The sequence below is a fragment of the Euprymna scolopes genome, chromosome 19, assembly GCF_053919585.1.
Source record: "Euprymna scolopes isolate OS-2025 chromosome 19, ASM5391958v1, whole genome shotgun sequence".
NCBI lineage: Eukaryota > Metazoa > Mollusca > Cephalopoda > Sepiida > Sepiolidae > Euprymna > Euprymna scolopes.
Window position 1 is genome coordinate 75,894,451 of NC_136500.1, and position 18,308 is coordinate 75,912,758.

Consider the following 18,308-nt stretch of genomic DNA (forward strand, 5'->3'; position numbering starts at 1 on the left):
TACAAAACTCCCATTTTTTTTTTTATTTGTGGGTACAACAATCATCTGAAACTTAAAATATATTGTATTGTGAGGAAGGTTAAGATCGTAGATAAAACAAAAATAACTGTGCACATATCAGATTTTAAGGTAGAAAATCCGAATTTTGAATGTGTTTAATTGTTCATCTTTTTTGTTTTTGAAGTGTGAAATTCGTTGAATATGTTTATCCTCTTCCAGATTAAAAAGAAATATATATTTTCATTATTTTTATGAAAAAACTACTTTTAAATCTTTAAAAATAAATTAATTTTTTTTTTTAACATAGGCATCACCACTTATCAAGGCCAAGAGGCCACTCGAGGATAAGGGTTAAAGAGTGTACAGTAGAAATTGGACAATATAGTAACCGTTAGTAATGGAGATTCGGTAAATTTGTTAACTTATATGGAACAGCTCATCAAAAACTTGTTTATGTTAGACTTGAAGACAACTATATTGTAGTCAGCTGGAAAGCAGAAAAAAGGAAGACAATTCCATAGGTGTGCAGTTCTAAGAAAGAAGCTTTGATCATGGAATCTACACTTAGGTTTAGGCACAGATAAAGAGTGGGGAAAACTAGTGATAGTGTTTTCTGCTAGACGAGTGTTTCTTGTGAACGTTTGGCAAGGGGGGACCGTAGAATGAAGCTCAGCCGAGCACCTGCCATGAAAATAACGATAAAGCAGAAAACTCGCAACATCTCTCCTGTGAGATAGAGGTTGCAGCGAAGAGAAAAGGACATCCCCAACAAGGCTACGAAGTCTATTTTGAACTCTATCAAAGCAGGATAAGTCCTTTCTAGCAGCTCCTGCCCAGATATGGCAACGGTACTCCATCCTTGGACGTACCTGGCTCTTATATAGATAGAAAATTGCATCAGCAGTGAGATATCTACTGGATCGACAGAAGGATCCCACCATTTTTCCAGCAGCCTTGGTAACGGATTTAATGTATGTGTTCCATTAAAGATCAGGCGTAAAGGTCAAGCCCAGAAGCTTGTCAAAACATGAGGCCTCCCCAAGACGAGAGCCATTCATTTCAATTAATGCCAGATGGAGATCAGAGCGTTGATGATGTAAAGATAAAAGCTTTTTTTTAGATACATTAAAAGTAACAAGCCACCTCTTTCCCCATAGTACCACTTGCTCAAGATCAGAGGAGAGAGAATCAGAGAGAACTTGGTCGTTTAAGGTCTTAGATGTGCTACCATAGATAGTAGAGTCATCAGCATAGATGTCTATGAATGATTTAAGGATGTGATTTGGAAGATCATTAATATAGATCAGGAAGAGAGTTGGGCCCAGGATGGACCCCTGAGGGACTCCAGCATTAATACTAAGAGCTTCTGATTTCTGCCCATCAACTACTACTCTTATAAACCTATCAGAGAGAAATGATTTGATAATTAAGACATTTCCAGCTATACCATAGCTGGAGATCTTGTGAAGTAAACCTTTATGCCATTCTCTATCAAAGGCCTTTGATATGTCAAGAGCAATTGCCCTAGAAAGGTTGCCTCCATCGAGAGATTATCAAATCCTATGAGATATAACTGCAAGCACATCTGCTGTAGATCTAGCAGAACGGAAACCATATTGTGTGTCACTAAGAAGGTTATTTTTGCTGATTGTTGATTACTTCTCTATTTAACACAGATTCCAGCAACTTACTCATGATGCACAGGAGACTTATTGGCCTGTACTGTGAGGGAGATGAGCGATCATCTGAATTCTTAAATATAGGGCATACTGATGAGATTTTCTAAGGTTACAGGAAGCAATTCTCTTTAAGACAACGTTTAAACAGTTTTGTAAGGATGGGTGCAAGTTCTGGTTGAAGTCTTTTGAGTACTATAATTGGAATACCGTCAGGGCCGGTTGCTTTACTGGAATCAAGGTTTTTGATTAGCTTGGTAACATCACGCACAGATATTTGTATATCACAGAGCATGTTTTCTGATACAGGAGGAAATATTGGAGGTTGGCAGCATTGGTCGCAAAGGTTAGAATTAGCTGCAAAGTTCTTGGCAAAGAGTTTGGCTTTCTCTGATGCTGACGAGATTACCTCAGGTCCATTTATGAGAGTTGGGATAGAGCACATGCTTCTGTTCAGGATTTTGTTTGCTATTTGCCAAAACAGGTAGGAACCAAGCCGCTGCTCAGCTACTTTGGACTGAGCATACAACTCTCTTGCGTTCTTTATTAATTTTTTACAGTGGTTACTGGCAGTTCTGAAAGCGGCTTTAGTCTCAGTACTGCTATTACGTTGGAAGCAATGGAAAAAGTGATTTCTTTGCGCAATGGCAGCAGCACATTCCGGAGAGAACCACGGCTGGCTGTTAGGTTTTTGCTGGAATTTTTTCGAGGGTACGAAACGGTCTATACCTACGATTAACCATTCTGTCAGATGTGATACTATAAAGGACACATCCTTTTTAAACATGGAATGCAGAGGTAGATCTGATATAAATATGCAGAAGCTATCCCAGTCAGCCATAGAATATCGATATACTGTACGATGGAGAGGTACATCTGGAAACTTATTACATTTCATTTTTATCTTAACTGATACAACTGAGTGGTTGGAAGATCCAAGTGGAGACAGAACAGAAGCTGAACACAGTTCAGGGCAAGTTGTGAGAAAGAGGTGCATACTGGCCGTCAGTATCGGGAACACGGGTGGGTTCGTGAACAATCTGAGTGAGGTCATAAGCAATGGAGAAATCATGACAGAACCTCCCCTCATCATCGGTCTTGTTTGAGTGAGTTAACCATTCCACATTGTGAACATTGAAGTCTCCAGACATGAATATTAGCTGAAGGATAAGCAGATAGGGTGTGGTCAATTTTCTCAGCTATGCTTTTAAAGATAGTAACTCCACTGTAGTGGGGGCGATAGAGAGCAAATATAAATGCAGTAGTTTGAGCTAGTGCAACCCGGAAGCACATATAGGGTAAGTTAGGATCTTCTCTGGAGATGTCCCTACCACATGGAAAGCCATCTTTTATATAGGCACATATTCCATGGCCATGACGATCTTGGGGGTCAGATTTGGAAGTTAAATTAGAGTATCCTTTAATTACGAACTCATCTAGGGAAATGGTCTGTCCAATGCCAGTTTCACTTGGAAATAATATGTCTGGTTTAGTCTCCTGTAATTGGGTTTCAACCTCTGGAAGGTTAGAACGTAGACCACTGATGTTAGAGAAGGAGACCTAGTAGTGCAGGTCTACGTTAGAAGTTGGAAATCCGGGTTTAATAATTTTCGTTTTGTGAGCCGAATACTGCTAATCTGTACTCCTATAAATTCATTTTTCTTTCGTGTGTATTGATATTTATATTAAAAACTCGATTTTCTATTTACTTAAAAAGAAAATACAATTTTCTTATATATGGGGTGTGGAAATGCATTCACTAGCAAAAGATCTAGCTAATTTGCATATTCTTTTAAACATTAATTTTAATTAATTCCCTATTAGTTTTTTCAGTTTTCTAATGGGATGATCAACTAGAGTTAACTATTACATGTAATTATATTCATGCAGATATTCTACATCATTCATACTTGCATAATATTTGCGTAAAATCTTTACAGTAAACACAAAATTGGTTCCATATATATTTATGTATACATATATATTTTTGTTTAATCTATTAGTCTATCTATCTATATATCTATGAAAGTGACCGTCTCTGTGTGCCTGTGTACATTTCCCTACGCAATAACTTTGTCAATTTTAAGTCTACAGACTCGAAATTTGATATACAGAGTACTGAGATTTGGGAAAACCTATATGATCGGTTTTCGGCCAGGAATTTAGCTGTTAAGGGGGTCAAAGTTCAACGATTTGACCTTTGAGTACTCTACCAAACTCCTCCGACAATTTTGGGTCTAAACACTTGAAATTTTAGATATAGGTTCCTTGGACATGGATCTAACTTAATTTGATTTGAGCCCAAAATAATAAATGTTAACGGGTCATAATAGGAGTCAAATAAAAAAATTTACCGCTTTTTTTCTTTTTTTGTTCAACATACTCCTCCAAACACCCGAGCAACGCCTGGCTGAAATGCTAGTATACCATTAAATAGGAAATGCTTTGAAGAAGTGATAAAAAAAAAAAAAAAAAAAAAAAAAAAAATCGCTAACTGCACATTTTACTAAAAATACAATAATTTTTTTTCGGCAATTTGTTGTTACATGATATTACCTCACCTATGGTAGACCATAAGGCCTACACACGGTTGTTCATATTTACAAACAGTTATCTCTCCCTTTAACTTAGGCTTGACTTAGTTTAACGTGTGGGGGACTATAAAGGCTATCTTAGTTTAACTATCATTAAATTTTGGATATTTGTTGTTGTTTTTTTTTCTAATTCCGCCACGTAGAATCTACAGAGCGATAGAAAAGATGGAATCATTTGAAATTCAGGTACTTACGTTATAATATTTTTTGCATATTCTTATAGCAAATCATCCTAAATCTTATTTAGACAAAAAACAAAAAAAATGATTAAATAAATAAGTTAATTGGTTCAAAAACCTTTTAAAAAAAATAATCAAAGGTGTTATCCATTGAGATAAAAATGGTGGCGGATGGTGTTTTTGTTTTTTTTGTTTTTTTTCGAAAATTAAAAATTCTGTTAAAAATCATAGAAGTTTTATATTATTCTGCTTTTCATGTGATAAAATTCAGACATTTTCATCTTTCTAGAAAAAAAAATGTTGCTGAAGAATAATAGATTTTATTTTGTTTAAAAAAACAAACAAACAAACAAAAACAACCTTGGCTGTGCCTTTTATATATATATATATATATATATAATAAATAAGCCAAGAAAGAATATCATCTTTACTAAAGCAAGAACTTTGATTGGGCTATCCCTTTTGTTTCAAATTTTTTCTATATTTCTACTTAAGTTTTAGGGGTTTTTAAAAAACTTTTTTCCACTCACTTTTTTATTAATACATGTTTCTCCATTTTATTTTCATATTTTCTGATCCATCCCTCCCTCATTGTCTACCTCCTCCCCATATCAATACACCTCGATTTTCATCCTCATCTTTAATAGTTTCCATTAATCACCCATTTTTTCATTTCTAATCTAAATGTTCTCAAACAGGTTTTATTTGTATGCCCTTATAGTGTTATAATGCCGGTTTTTTCCTCTTATGAGAAGCATTTAGCTTCGAAATGCTGTGCCTTAAAGAGGTTTTCTACTTTCCTCTCATATTCGTCCAATAAAGTTCTATGTAACTTTTATTCATCATCTTTTCAAAATCAGATGTGTTCAAGGACAGATGTAAACAATAGTATATTTTCAGTGATATAGTTTAGTGCACACGTTTTACAAACATTGTATTATTTATTGGATGGAATTAAACAAAAATGAAACTCCAAATTGTTTTAGTCTTAAGATAATTGTACACAGCAAAGGTTGGATAAATCTTTAAAGAATTTCAAATAAAAAGAAGCTTTGGGAGGGGGGAAATATTTTTAAATTCTGATCAATTTGTAAAGTATGTTTTTCAAATTTAATCATACAAAGCAAATTCAATAATATGTACTTTAATTTTTATTGGCAAAATAACACCAGGAAAAATATGTGATCCATTGGGTCATCCATTAAGCTTGAATTAAATTGTTTGAATTAGGTTAAGTTTGCAAAACCAAAAAATAAGACAAATTCGAAGCTAGTCATTCTCTGTCACCAACCCCCTTTCCTATAGATTAAATAGTATTACTACTGGTGATATTTTGTGTTCATAATGAATTCTTCCAATCTTTATTTCACTCCTTTTTGTTTATAACAAAACATGATTTGTATTTAATAATTAATTATTTTAAATTAATTCCAATTTAAATAATTTCATTTTATTGAAAACTCTTACAAAAATGCTAGTTATCTTATTAAAAAAAAAGGGGGGGGGGTATAGAATCAAATTTTAATAGCAGTTTCAGGACTGGTATTGTTACCAGTTAATAATGAAAATTAATTCCATAAACTAAACTGTATATCATTGTATGTCGCCTAATGAAGATTAAAACCATGAAATAATGCTACTAAACCTTATGCCTCAATTTTCATCAAAATCTATTAAACGATGGATTACAGCAAAATCAATAAAATTTAGGATTTGAGTTTAACTAGTAAGCCTACCCAGCATTACTCAGGGCCATTACAAAAACAAAATAGATGTTAAATAATCTGTGCAACATTTATGCCGCCAAAGCATTACTAGAACCTTCCACTTCCTCAAGAAGAGAAATTTGTTTTTTTATGTCACCTCACTTTGGGTTACTTGTTCTATGTAGGATATTGAGCACTATGGATCATGGCAGTACCATCAAAAGGATAGAGAAGTTCTTTATCCTAGGTGTTACAGTATTTGACAAACCTTTAAAACATATCAAGGATATAGAGCACCACTATAACCAAGTTAACTAACTTTTGGGACACTACCCACTTTATCTAGGATATTGAAAACTTATAAGATTGAAGAGGCCCCCAGGGCAAACTTTTTCTAAATTTTAGATACTATTCATCTGGGATAATGCCGATCAATAAAATACTAAATTTATGGGTATTTGTTTAGTAGTTTTTGACATAGACAAATGTCTTATATTATAGAAGATGGGTCTTAGGAAACAGAAAATTGGTGTCTAATGATGCAAATTCAAAATATTTGAATTTTTAAAAGGGAGGTTGTGACCAAATTATGCCCTTCTTTATGCAGACTCTCTATTGTTTGTTATAACTTATATTGTACCCAATATGACATGGGTGTGATCAGCTAGAATTGAAACCAAAACATTTAGTACTCTAACCTTAAGCATTGTTTGAGCTATTGTCAGATTATCGTGACTAAGAAATAGCTAAAAGAATCAACTTTAACATATAAATGTATATATATTTGCACATACATACAAGAATACTTCAAGTCAACTTATGCCTGTGAAGTTCCAATTTTGACCCCTGAGCAGCTATTTTTACTGGCTAAAGATCCATAAAAGGACTGTTAAAAAAAAAATAAAAAATAAAATAAAATAATTTGACCCGCCTCACACTGCTTTGCAACCTTGCATATGTGAGGAAATGCAGTTTGAAGAAAATGGAAACTGACAAACACGCATAGACATAGTGAGTTTTATATATTAGACTTATTAATTGAGGTATAATATGTATGGTTAAAAAAGGTGAAGGCTTTCAAGCTTGCCTGAAATAAAACTAAAAATAGTTCACATTATCCATCCTTATGCCAAGTAGCTATGTACAAAATTCATAATGCTCTGATAGTTTCAGAATTTACTCTCTCCCATCCTTACACGCACAAACATACCTAATTTTATATATGTTAAGATTCTGCCAAAACTTCATTCTTGGATTTAGATTCAACTTTAAAAAAAAATTTTTAATGCTTTGTTAACTGGAAAATTAATTTTTAATAAGTTTTAGATATTTTTATCGCTTGAAATGACTGCTGTAAACTTATCCAGATTTCTTTCTCACATTTTTGGTTTGCAGTTTACAACTGGTAATGAAACGCTGAGGTTTGGCAGTTTAGCAATAATAAAATTCTACCTTGATAAACTAGATGAATACTGACCAGTGAACTACTCACATATTCTCATTCGTTTACTGGAGTGAAAATAAAATCATTTAAAAATGTCATGTAGGTTTACATCCTCTTCTGAAGAAGTACAAGGCCAGGTGGGGGTTTTGAAAAGCTAGCACAGTAGGTGAAGTGAAATCTGGCCTACCATAAAAGAGCTGAACAGTGTTGTCAGTATTCCTCAGTAAAAGAACTTCAGGCAATTAGCAATAAACTCCTTAGATATGGTAAAGCTTGAGAGGGTAAACCTCCTAGGATTGAACAGAACAATACCTTAGCTTAACAGTAACAAAATCATCAAGTTGATTGTCGAGGAATGAAAATCATGGTCATCCCTACAACAGACCGAGCAAGAAGGGTAACATTTAGCATCTATCAGCAAGATTTTCAGCCAGTCAGCAGAGATCTTTTTTTCTTTTAATTGAAAACACTTCATTTCCAATATAAAATTTCATTCTAAAAGGATTCTAACCATGATTAAATACAAATTCTATAAAAATAAATAAATCTTGCATTAAAATAAAATTAAAAATCACACATTGAAATATGCATTTGTCTTTGTTTAATCAAAGTTATCATTCTCTTCATTTATAGGAATTTGTTAATTGTTAAATTTGCCAATTAGCAAAAAGAAAAAAAAAAAAAAGTAAAATGCACAAAAAACATCAAACTAATCTTACAGGGGAATTTTCTGTTTTTAACTGCTACAACAGTTATCTTAGAAAATCCATACCACCTCCAATAAAAGACCCTAGTTGTACGACTGCCAGGCCTATTATAAGGATGGCCATGTAGCAAGTCATTTTTTTTTTTATAGGAGTAACCTTTTATAAATTCATTTCTATTATCTAGACTACTTTTCTCTAATTACACTCATATCAGATGACACGTGAACCTGGGGTTAAATCGTATCAATAATATTTAATAAGTTGGTCTATATACTTATTGTTTATGCTGCAATATTAAAAAAAAAAAATGTTTCAATTAAAAATTGAAAGATATCTCTGAATTTTTGAGATGATGATTGATAAGTTGTATTATTTGGACTACTAATCTCATCTTAGTTATATTATAGTGTCTTGGGTGACGTAATCTGGCCTTCAGGTGCATCCTCTCAGCCTTCAGAACTTAATCGAACTAGGGAACCTGCACAGAATTTCTAATTGACCCTTTATTTAATCAACAAGAGTAGACTGTTCTCATTCTGTCAGCCATGACCAGGTAGAAATGCTGATCTTACGTTATTCCTAGTTATTACTACCGGAAGAAAGAACTGAACCAATTGTCAACCAACACCTTTAATGGTTAGGCTATATGCCCAGTTCAATAGTCTATGTTCTCGATTCTAAAAGAGCAAATAGAAGGTCCAAGAGATTACATCGGCAGAAACGTTGTGAATATAGCAATCAAGATAAGAGCTCCAAATCATCAATCCTCATCTAAAAATACAAATAAACATCCATACTATTCTAGATAACTCGAATAAGAGTGCAGATCTTCAAGTTGGTTATTTCTCAAATTGAAATAAGTCTTATTTCTATTACCCACCCCCCATTATTTCATTATTTTATTTTTCTAATAAATACAAATAATAGCTGTAAGTTTCTGCATTCTACAAGTCAGATGCTAGCCTGACTGGTCCACTTCATTTGAAAAGGCCTTTTTTGAGGTTGTGGGCTAAATTTGTGTTGTATTTTTTTTTCTTCTTTAAGCATTATGCATGCTATGCTTCGCATTGAGCTCTCACATGAAAGATTTTCTACAGAATCTGCCTTATCCTTTTGGATTAACACTATCTCGGTTCCTATCTGCCTGCATTTGTCTCCATATGAGGGCAGAATTAGACACTAAGTCTGTTTTTTAATCGGGGAAATTCAGCTCCCAAAAAGGAGCACTTTGAATTGGGAAAGAAAATTGCTTGAGTCTAGAAGGATTTCTCCTTCACTGACCAAAGACAAAAAAGATGGAGTATAATATCAAGACTGATACTACACTCTGCTCCTAGTCAAATGACAAGGAGTTCTTGTGGTTCCCGCATGTATTCACAATGTGTTTGTGATAGACCCTCATAACCTTGTGGTCTTTTGGCTAGAGTGCAGTAATTGCGATTACTGCAAGTCATTTTTTTTTATGTTGTCGGTCCAATACAGAGTGCCCCTTTTGGGGGTTAGCTGGAGTTTTCACCACATTTAAAACTGACCTTGTCGGGAGACGAGCGATATCATTTTGATCAAAGGGATATACAATATTGTGTGTAGGTTCGCATTTTCGACGATCCATAAAAATACGTTATACTTTATTTTAGTGATAACTTGAAATAGAGATTTAACTAATAACAATAAATGAATAAATAAATAACAAATAAATAGAAACGTTAAAAAATTCAATGCTTGACTCCCCGGGGATGCCGGGTGAGCTCCGAGGGATATAGAACAGATTTTATTTACCAACATTGATTTCAAAATGCAATTTTACCCAATCAATACTGCCGTTTCAAAAATTTATAAAAAGAATTAAAACGATCTTATAGGTTGGATGCAAAAAGACATGAGATTTCTTATTCAATCTTTGACAACATCGAGTAGCCCGCCCCAGCTATTATATATATATATATATATATATATATATATATATATATATATATATATATATAATTCAATATCGCTGTAGTGTATCAAATATACATTACACTTGTTTTGTCTGTGTGTCTTTACGATTAAGAAAGAAAATATCGTGGAACGAATTGTTGTCCTATGAGTAATTCCATAAAAAATACTTCCTAACATTAACAAAAGCACAAAAACGTGAATTTTCAAAAGTACCCTCCCTCCCCAACCCATAATCTAAAACCTGAATATGTTATGAAAAATGAGAAGTTTCCTTCTTTTTTTTTTTTTAGTATCATCTTCGAAGGGAGGAGGGGGTAGTAAAGAACTTTTTTTTCTTTTTTAAAAGAAAAGCATGTATCAATAAATAATTTTTAAAGGAACATTTAGATGTGCTATCGTTTGTTCATCGACGACAATGAAGAAAAAGGCCATTATTTTAATATTTGCCAACTGCAAGGAAAGAAAAAAAAAGTCTCGAGAATTCTTAGCCTCTCTCCATTTCCAACCTCTTTGAACAACACTTTGAGAAAAAGAGAGAGAAGAACGTTAAAATACATTTGGCATATTTTCAATAAGAACCGGTTTACATGTTCGAAATAGATCTCATTGCTACTGCAATCATTTTGGTTTTATTGAAATTTATTATTTAAAACATTCTTTTTCCAAACTGTCAGCTAAACAGGAGAATAAAAATTCAGTTCATTTTGCCAGATGGTTTTAACACTAAGTTATTAATTTCAAATGACGATATGGTTTAGAATTACAAACTTATTAAATGGAGCAAGTTTTTTTTTTTTTTTTTTTTTTTAAAGAATGCGATCGAGATAACAGGAAGGAACAGCTTTCAAGCTTTTTTTGGGGGTGGGTGGGGTGAAAAACGAATGTGTGCATGCATATACTGTTGAGAAAGTTCAGTGTGGAAATACTTTATTAACTTTGAAAAATATATGGGGTTTACTATTTTTTTTTTTTTTTTTTTTTTTTAACGATAAATACGGTTAAATAGTGGCTTCGCCTCGAAGCCAATTTTTATTTAGAAAGTCGCCCATAATTTATTTGGACGTATATAACATTTTATTTTTTATTATTTTTAAAACAGTATGGGGGGGTAAATTTGTAGATTAATCACCCCACCCTCATCTTTTTTTTAAGACGATTACGTTTGAACACTGAAAAACTTAGCAGAAAGAAAAATAAAAAATTTATTTAGAATGGGGGGGGGGTCAGTTTCGTATGTAAATTTATCGTAAAATGATCTTACATTTCCGGGCCATTCTAACTATTTTTTTATAGCTATTAACTAAATTTTTTTACTACAACTAACCCACTTAGCAAGGTCGTAACGTCACTTATAATCGCCTAAAAGTAGACCCCAACACCCAACACACACAGAGAATTCATCTCCCATAGCAAAAAAGTTTAGAGGATGGATAGCTGAACGTGTTAATCTACAATATATATTAGTTGCCAACAAGCACAAAAATATCAGTTTTAAAACCACATTTAGAAAAATATTCTAGAATTTCATTCTTTCTACACGAAAGATAAGAGTAATACAATTTTGTCATATAAAAACAAGGTACAAATAAGAACGCCGAGTTCATAATTTTCTCAATCTTTGCTTCCCATTAAAAAAATGGGCATCTGACGATCCAAATATAAAGGGGTATTTATTTTTTTACTATAGACAACAAAACGAAAAATACTGGTAGAAGAAACATACCCAATAAAAATGTCACAGCGAGTTTCTACCACTATTTTGTTTGTTCTTTGAATGATTATCGAGACTCCAAAAGATGTGACCCTCTCATGTCGTCCATTTTTCTTGTTTTCACCTAACACTCGACACTTGTTTTTTGAACTGAATAAACGCTTTAAAATAAGTTAAAAGTTTTAACTTAAAACACTAAAACTTATCAAAGTAGAACAGTAACTTTATCTTGCCTTTGGTAACATTTGTTGAATTTGGTTTATTTTTACCACTTTTTCGTTTCGTTTATAGAAAAAAAAAATAAACTGCTTTCATTACTATCCAACTCATTTGTGACGTTCAAAAAATAGAAGTTTTAAGTGTAAGTTCCGTAAATATTGGTTATGAGTAAAGTAGCAAATAAGGTGTTTGTTACTTCCTGTCAATAAACATGTCCGACGACGCGACGGCACACAATTTGACGGAATTTACCTAAACCAAAATAAATTGTTTTTGATTAATTTCTCGACTGTATTTATTTTACCAATAGTAATGTTTAATCGAATGTTGAAAAATCCGGGTATCCTCTTAAAAATAAATAAATAAATAAATGTAAACAACTATTTTTCCAAGCTCTCCGTCCGGGCAACGCCGAGTTAGTTTAAAATTAATGTGCGTGTGTGTAAAGGCGATTGCATGTGGTTTATGATCATGAAGTCGGATTTGGTGATAAAAAAAAAACGTGTCTTGTGTCTTAAAAAATGCTAGAATGGCCAAGAAAATTGAGGATTTTTTACGTTATGTTTATACGAAACTGATCCTCCACTCTAGATTCTAAAATAATTGTTTTTTTCAACAAGTTTTTTTTTTTTTTTTGCCGTGTTTGGGTTATCTATATGGTTATTGTTTTCACTTAATTTCCAGATGATCCGCATCATGTCAGCACTTTTTTTTCTAATGTTATTCAGAAAAGCCCTTCTTAATACAAGGAGGGTGATATTCCTTTATCCGTTCTGTACTTTCATCTAACTATCTATTAGAACAATAGATACGTTTAAAAAAAACAAAAAAAAAAAAACGAAAGAGCAACAGGAATTGAAGTGACAACAGTAATCGTAAATATTTTTTTTTAATAAGTAAAATCTCATTGAAGGGCCGTTGAACGTATTAATCTACAAATTTACCAGTTTTTTTCTAAGCCCCCTCTCCCTGCAGCAATATGTTTTAACTGGGATAAAGTTTTTAAAATATATGAATAAATGTAAATTTATTTTCGTTTTCTTTTTAATTACAATTCATTTTTCTAATTTAACAATGGCAAGAAAAAATATATTCTTTACGCGGCAGAAGACAGAATGCCGAACAGATGATTCAGTATACGATTTTTTTTTTTAAATGTCACATTTCATTTCAGGTCATGCGATCATGCAGTCAATTTCAAAGGAAATTAGAGAGAGAAAAAAAATTTTTTTTTTAAATCTTTGATCCTCTTAAAGTGCATTAAATTAGCTACCGAGATGCATTGCATTCACGTCTTGCAGACAATTAAAACGTTTTTGTTTTTTAAAAAGGAATTTTCGAAATAAGAAATAAACGGCACAAAAATAGAAATTTATCAAATCCAACATTATTTTTGTTTTCTCTCTCTCTCTCTCTCTCTCTCTCTCTCTCTCTCTCTCTCTCTCTAGCAACGACGACGACCCAGAAAGAAAGGAAAATAATATTTGCAAATACATATTTTTTCATAAAATACGTTGCAATAAATACCAAGAAAAATAGGCGGACCTGAACGAGAAATCACCCCTCCCTCACAAGAATGTCTTTCGGAATAAACACCTCCAACCTCCCCATGTTAAGAACGGTTTTCGGAATAAACACCCTAACCCTCCTATATTAAGATCGGCTTTCGGCTTTTTGCAATTTTTTCAGTGGATTGTTATTGATTGGACACTAATATATAAGGGGGGGGGGATTCTCGTTCAGGTCTGCCGAAAAATATAATTATTTACCCAAGAATTTCTATTAAACTATTTAGCAAAAAAAAAAAAAAATCATTGATCTCAGCATTTCCTTTATTTTATTTTTCTAACAGAATTAAAATATAGGAAATTATTGTCTTTTTATTAAAAATCAAAAAACAAAATTATTTCATTCTGTTTCTAGGTGGTGATAACAGATGAATTATTTTTTAACAATAACAGATTGTCTCTAAAATTGAGTTTTCGTTTTGTTTCAATAATATATAGCCGTTTGGCTCACATTAAGGGGTCGAGGTTTATAGCCCCCCCCCCCCAGGCTACTACTCAATTCTAGTATACCAACTTCGTGTGATAAACCTAAAGTCTCTTAATAGGAGAAACAAAATTGCTCAAATGCTCAATTACTTGAGCAAGAGAATATATTTATCCAATGGTTAGTATGCATTATTTTGACCTCCCATCAATACCATCGGTTTCCACAAGCCGGATGTACGGATCAAAATGTAGAGTAGTGTCCATGTCATGTTCTGTTAGAAACATCGGAGCAATCGTTAATGTTGTTTTGAGAACCTTATCAACGCAAATTTTTAAAATAACTCAAATATTATTAGATGTCACCAATTCTATTTGATGAAATGCATCTCAAAATATATTAAAAACTAACAGAGTTATCTTAAGATTGTGAATTAGTAAGGCCTTCAAAACATTACGTACTATTTCTAACAAAACATCACATATGTTGTTACGGTGTTACCGAAGGTATCGATAGATTACTGATGTATAATGCAAATTGAAATATAATTCATACGGGACTAAACATACATGACATCAGAGAGTAAAGTGTGTTATCTGTCCTGAGCCAATATTACACTTTTTCATCGGCAACTAAAACAATCCTTCTAGACAGAGACAATTTTTATACTGCCACCATAAAGAAGCAAGTAAATAAGGGCACTTTAATCAAGAAAAACAGAAAACTAGGTAAAAAAAAAAATCTGAGAATCCAAGTTATTCAACTTATATTGAAGATTTGAGCTTTAAGATGGCTCCAATTGAAACATTACGATGACCAATTATACTTAATTAAACATTTGGTTTGTGGTCAATAATTTAATGACCAACAAAAACCGTAATAATTAGGCTATAATTATTACGGTATTGTTTGGATAGTTGAAAGAAACTTATGAAACTAATTTGGTTAAACTAATGTTGCCTCAATAATAGTCAGCTTAAATCTGAAATCTTCAATATAATCATTATTCCTAACATGTGAAACGCCATTAAAATAATAATAATAATCTACAACATCTTAAGGGACATTAAACCCAATATAATGATGGAATAAGTTTTAATTTTAAGAATAGGTACTTGTGCACTTTGCCACCGTGCTGAAATAACGTTATTTTGAAAGCCATTCTTAACATGGGGAGAGGATATTTTGTAACTATTCTGTGCTTCCACCTAACAATTTAATAAAGGAAAAAGATATCGTGAAGCTTGAATTTAGCCTGAACGAATTATTTAAAAATAGCGCGGTGACAAAAGTGCACAGGCACCTTAAGAATATATACTATTTTTTTTTGGGGGGGGGGGCTTTCTAATGATCAATGATACCGTGAAACTGCAATAACGTGTTAAGCTAAGTACATTTAATTATCTAATATATTTTTATTCTAATATATACTATTATTAAACAGAATTGAAGGAATAATCATCAAGAAACTCTTTTTCAACTATCATTTCGTCAGGAAAATAGAGTTTTGAATGAATGAGGAATATATTGATGAAAATAAAGAACACAAAACGGAAATTGAATGTGCCACACAGCCGTTTTGCGTATTACGACTCTTCGGTGTGGCTAGATACCCCTGTTACCTGCTTCCTGCGAGGGAAGAGTTAGACATAAAATCGATTAGTAATTTTTTACGACGTTCCCCAGCGTATTATAAACACCCCAACCTCCCCATGTTAAGAACAGTTTTCGGAATACACCCCCCCAACCTCGAAAACCGTTCTTAACATGGGGGAGGTTGGGGTGTTCCGAAAGCCGTTCTTAACATGGGGTGGTTGGGGGTGTTTATAATACGCTGGAGCAGGTCGTAAAAAAAAAAAAAAAAAAAAAAAAAAATGCTCCAGTCTAAAAGGATTTCTACATTAATTGAGAACAGAATATGGGTGTATTAATTATCTGTAATAATACTACACTTTGCTCCAAACCAAAATGCCAAAGAAACGCACCACAAAACATGTAAAAATGTGTAGTATCTTTCTATATTTATTGCAGTTGAGCTACACCGAAACATTTTTTGTTTAATTCCGAAGGGGTTTGTCAGACTAAAACAAAACTGAAACAAAACAAACGTAATGCATCTTAACTTTTTTTGTTTTTGTTTTTCTTAAGACAAGAAAAATTATAAATTGTACGCACACTGCAGGTTTTTAATTTTATAATTTTTTCTTTTATTTAAAAAAAAAAAAAAAAAAAAAAAATGCAATTTTATAAATAAAAATCAGGGTACTTTATGCACTTATGTTACCGTGCTATTTTTAAGTAATGTTTTCAAGTTAATTTGAAGTTTTACAATATCCTTTTTTTTATTGTTAGGTGAAAGCACATACCAGTTAAATCTTCTCCCCTCCCCTCCGCATGTTAAGAACAGCTTCCTAAATAAGGTCATTTCAACACGGTAACATAAGTGCATAAGTACCAAAATAAGGTACCTGTGAATTTTATTAACCGTGCTGAAATAAGGTTATTTAGAAATCCGTTCTTAACATGAAAGGGATAGGGCTTTTTGACTATCCTGTATTTACAACCAACAGTTTAATAAAAAAATACAGTAAAAATTGAATTCAACTTGAAAATCCTATTTAAAAACAGCACGATCCGTAAACTCTACAAGCAACAAAAATAATTTTAAAAAATGGTTTTGTTCTATTTAAGGAATAATAATCTAAGCTTAATGAGATGGAAGGTATTTAACCCCTTTTGGGTCTTAAAAAGAGGCGAAAAAAATGCCCCCCCCCTCCACTAAAAATAGGGTCTCTCCACTACTCTACTACTATTTTATCGTTTGTAAATAGAAATCACGGGTTCAGTTGTAGCCGAGTGAAAGAGAGCCATGCTTTTAATTTGTAGCAAGGGAAACGAATTTATTGCCTAAATATTAGTCAAAGATGACATCAGGATTCCCCTGAAAATACAATGACACTATTTTCTGTGTTTTAACTGCCTTTTTTCTTTTTTTTTTTTTTTTTTTGATAAATAAAAAAAAAAAACATCGTAACATGAAATATTTTCTCTTAATAACCCCCTCCCAAATAAAAAGAAAAAAAGAGAGAGAGAGAGAATATATTTTGGCTTGTCCTCTCCTATAAGTCGCCTTCCTTATGCGACGAGAAACCGACAACAACTGTATATTACAATAGAAGAAAGCGTTTGAGATGTTAGCAAGTTTATGATTACAGATATACGCGTCTACTAAAACGCACAGCTTAGTTAGACAATGAATATAAATGTTTAAAAGTGACGAAATCAAGTACATACCTTATAATATAAAAAAAAAATCCGTTTCTTTCTCCGACGATGTGGTCGGCGATTATTCGAAAACTATGTGGCTAATACTACCACTACCGAACTATTTCTACTGTTACTAATGATTCCAAAAAATTCCGCACAATTATTCGACGTTGTGCTTCTTCCCGAACCTTTTTTTCAATCCAATTAACTTATTTAATTTTCATTTCAGATTTTGATGTCTACAAATTAAAAAAAAAAAAAAAAAAAATCAATAAATAAATAAACACGCTCTTCGAAATTTTTCGGTCGTTAAATATCACACAGTTGTAATTGTCTCCAGTGCGCCTGGTTCATTTAGGTCGTCCTCGAGTCAGTTTGTTCCAGTTTCCTATCTCACATATGATGTCCAATTATTATTATTATTGTGATTTTTCCGAACTCTCACATACAAACAATAGATATACAGATAGATAAATATGGGTGTGCAAATGGAGTTCACGCCCGTAGAAAGTCGATTTCGTAACTTCTACATATGGGAGCGGGACTTTAAAAAGGGGAGATAACCCACAATTTGTGAAACGTTCAACCTCGTAACCACAAACACTCGAGTTTTAATTCTATTGAAACTTAAAGCCAATGAGTACATTGCATACGATAGAGTAATGGAAAAGTCCCTGTGCATCTATTTCTTGTGCAAATGCAGAGTTCAACTTAATTAAAAAAGAAAAAATACAGAAAAACCTTTACGATGCATGTACCCGTTATATGATAAAAATGTCATATTCCAACAATTACGTAAATGTCAAGTAGTTTTAAATATATATATATATATATATATATATATATATATATATATATATATATATATATAT

The 18,308-nt window shown here is 32.6% G+C and overlaps 1 protein-coding gene across 2 annotated transcripts in view; it reads right to left on the reverse strand.

Annotated features, from left to right (window-relative positions):
- LOC145239760 (GTPase KRas-like) overlaps window positions 1-17,987 on the reverse strand; it is a 195,053-nt gene extending 177,066 nt beyond the window's left edge. Inside the window, exon 1 of one of the 2 annotated variants that reach the window (XM_080103190.1) lies at window positions 17,464-17,987. The gene's annotated coding sequence lies outside the window, so the exon portion shown is untranslated. The remainder of the gene's footprint in view (window positions 1-17,463) is intronic. The other variant, XM_080103187.1, reaches the window with a different exon arrangement.
- Window positions 17,988-18,308: the final 321 nt, after the last annotated feature.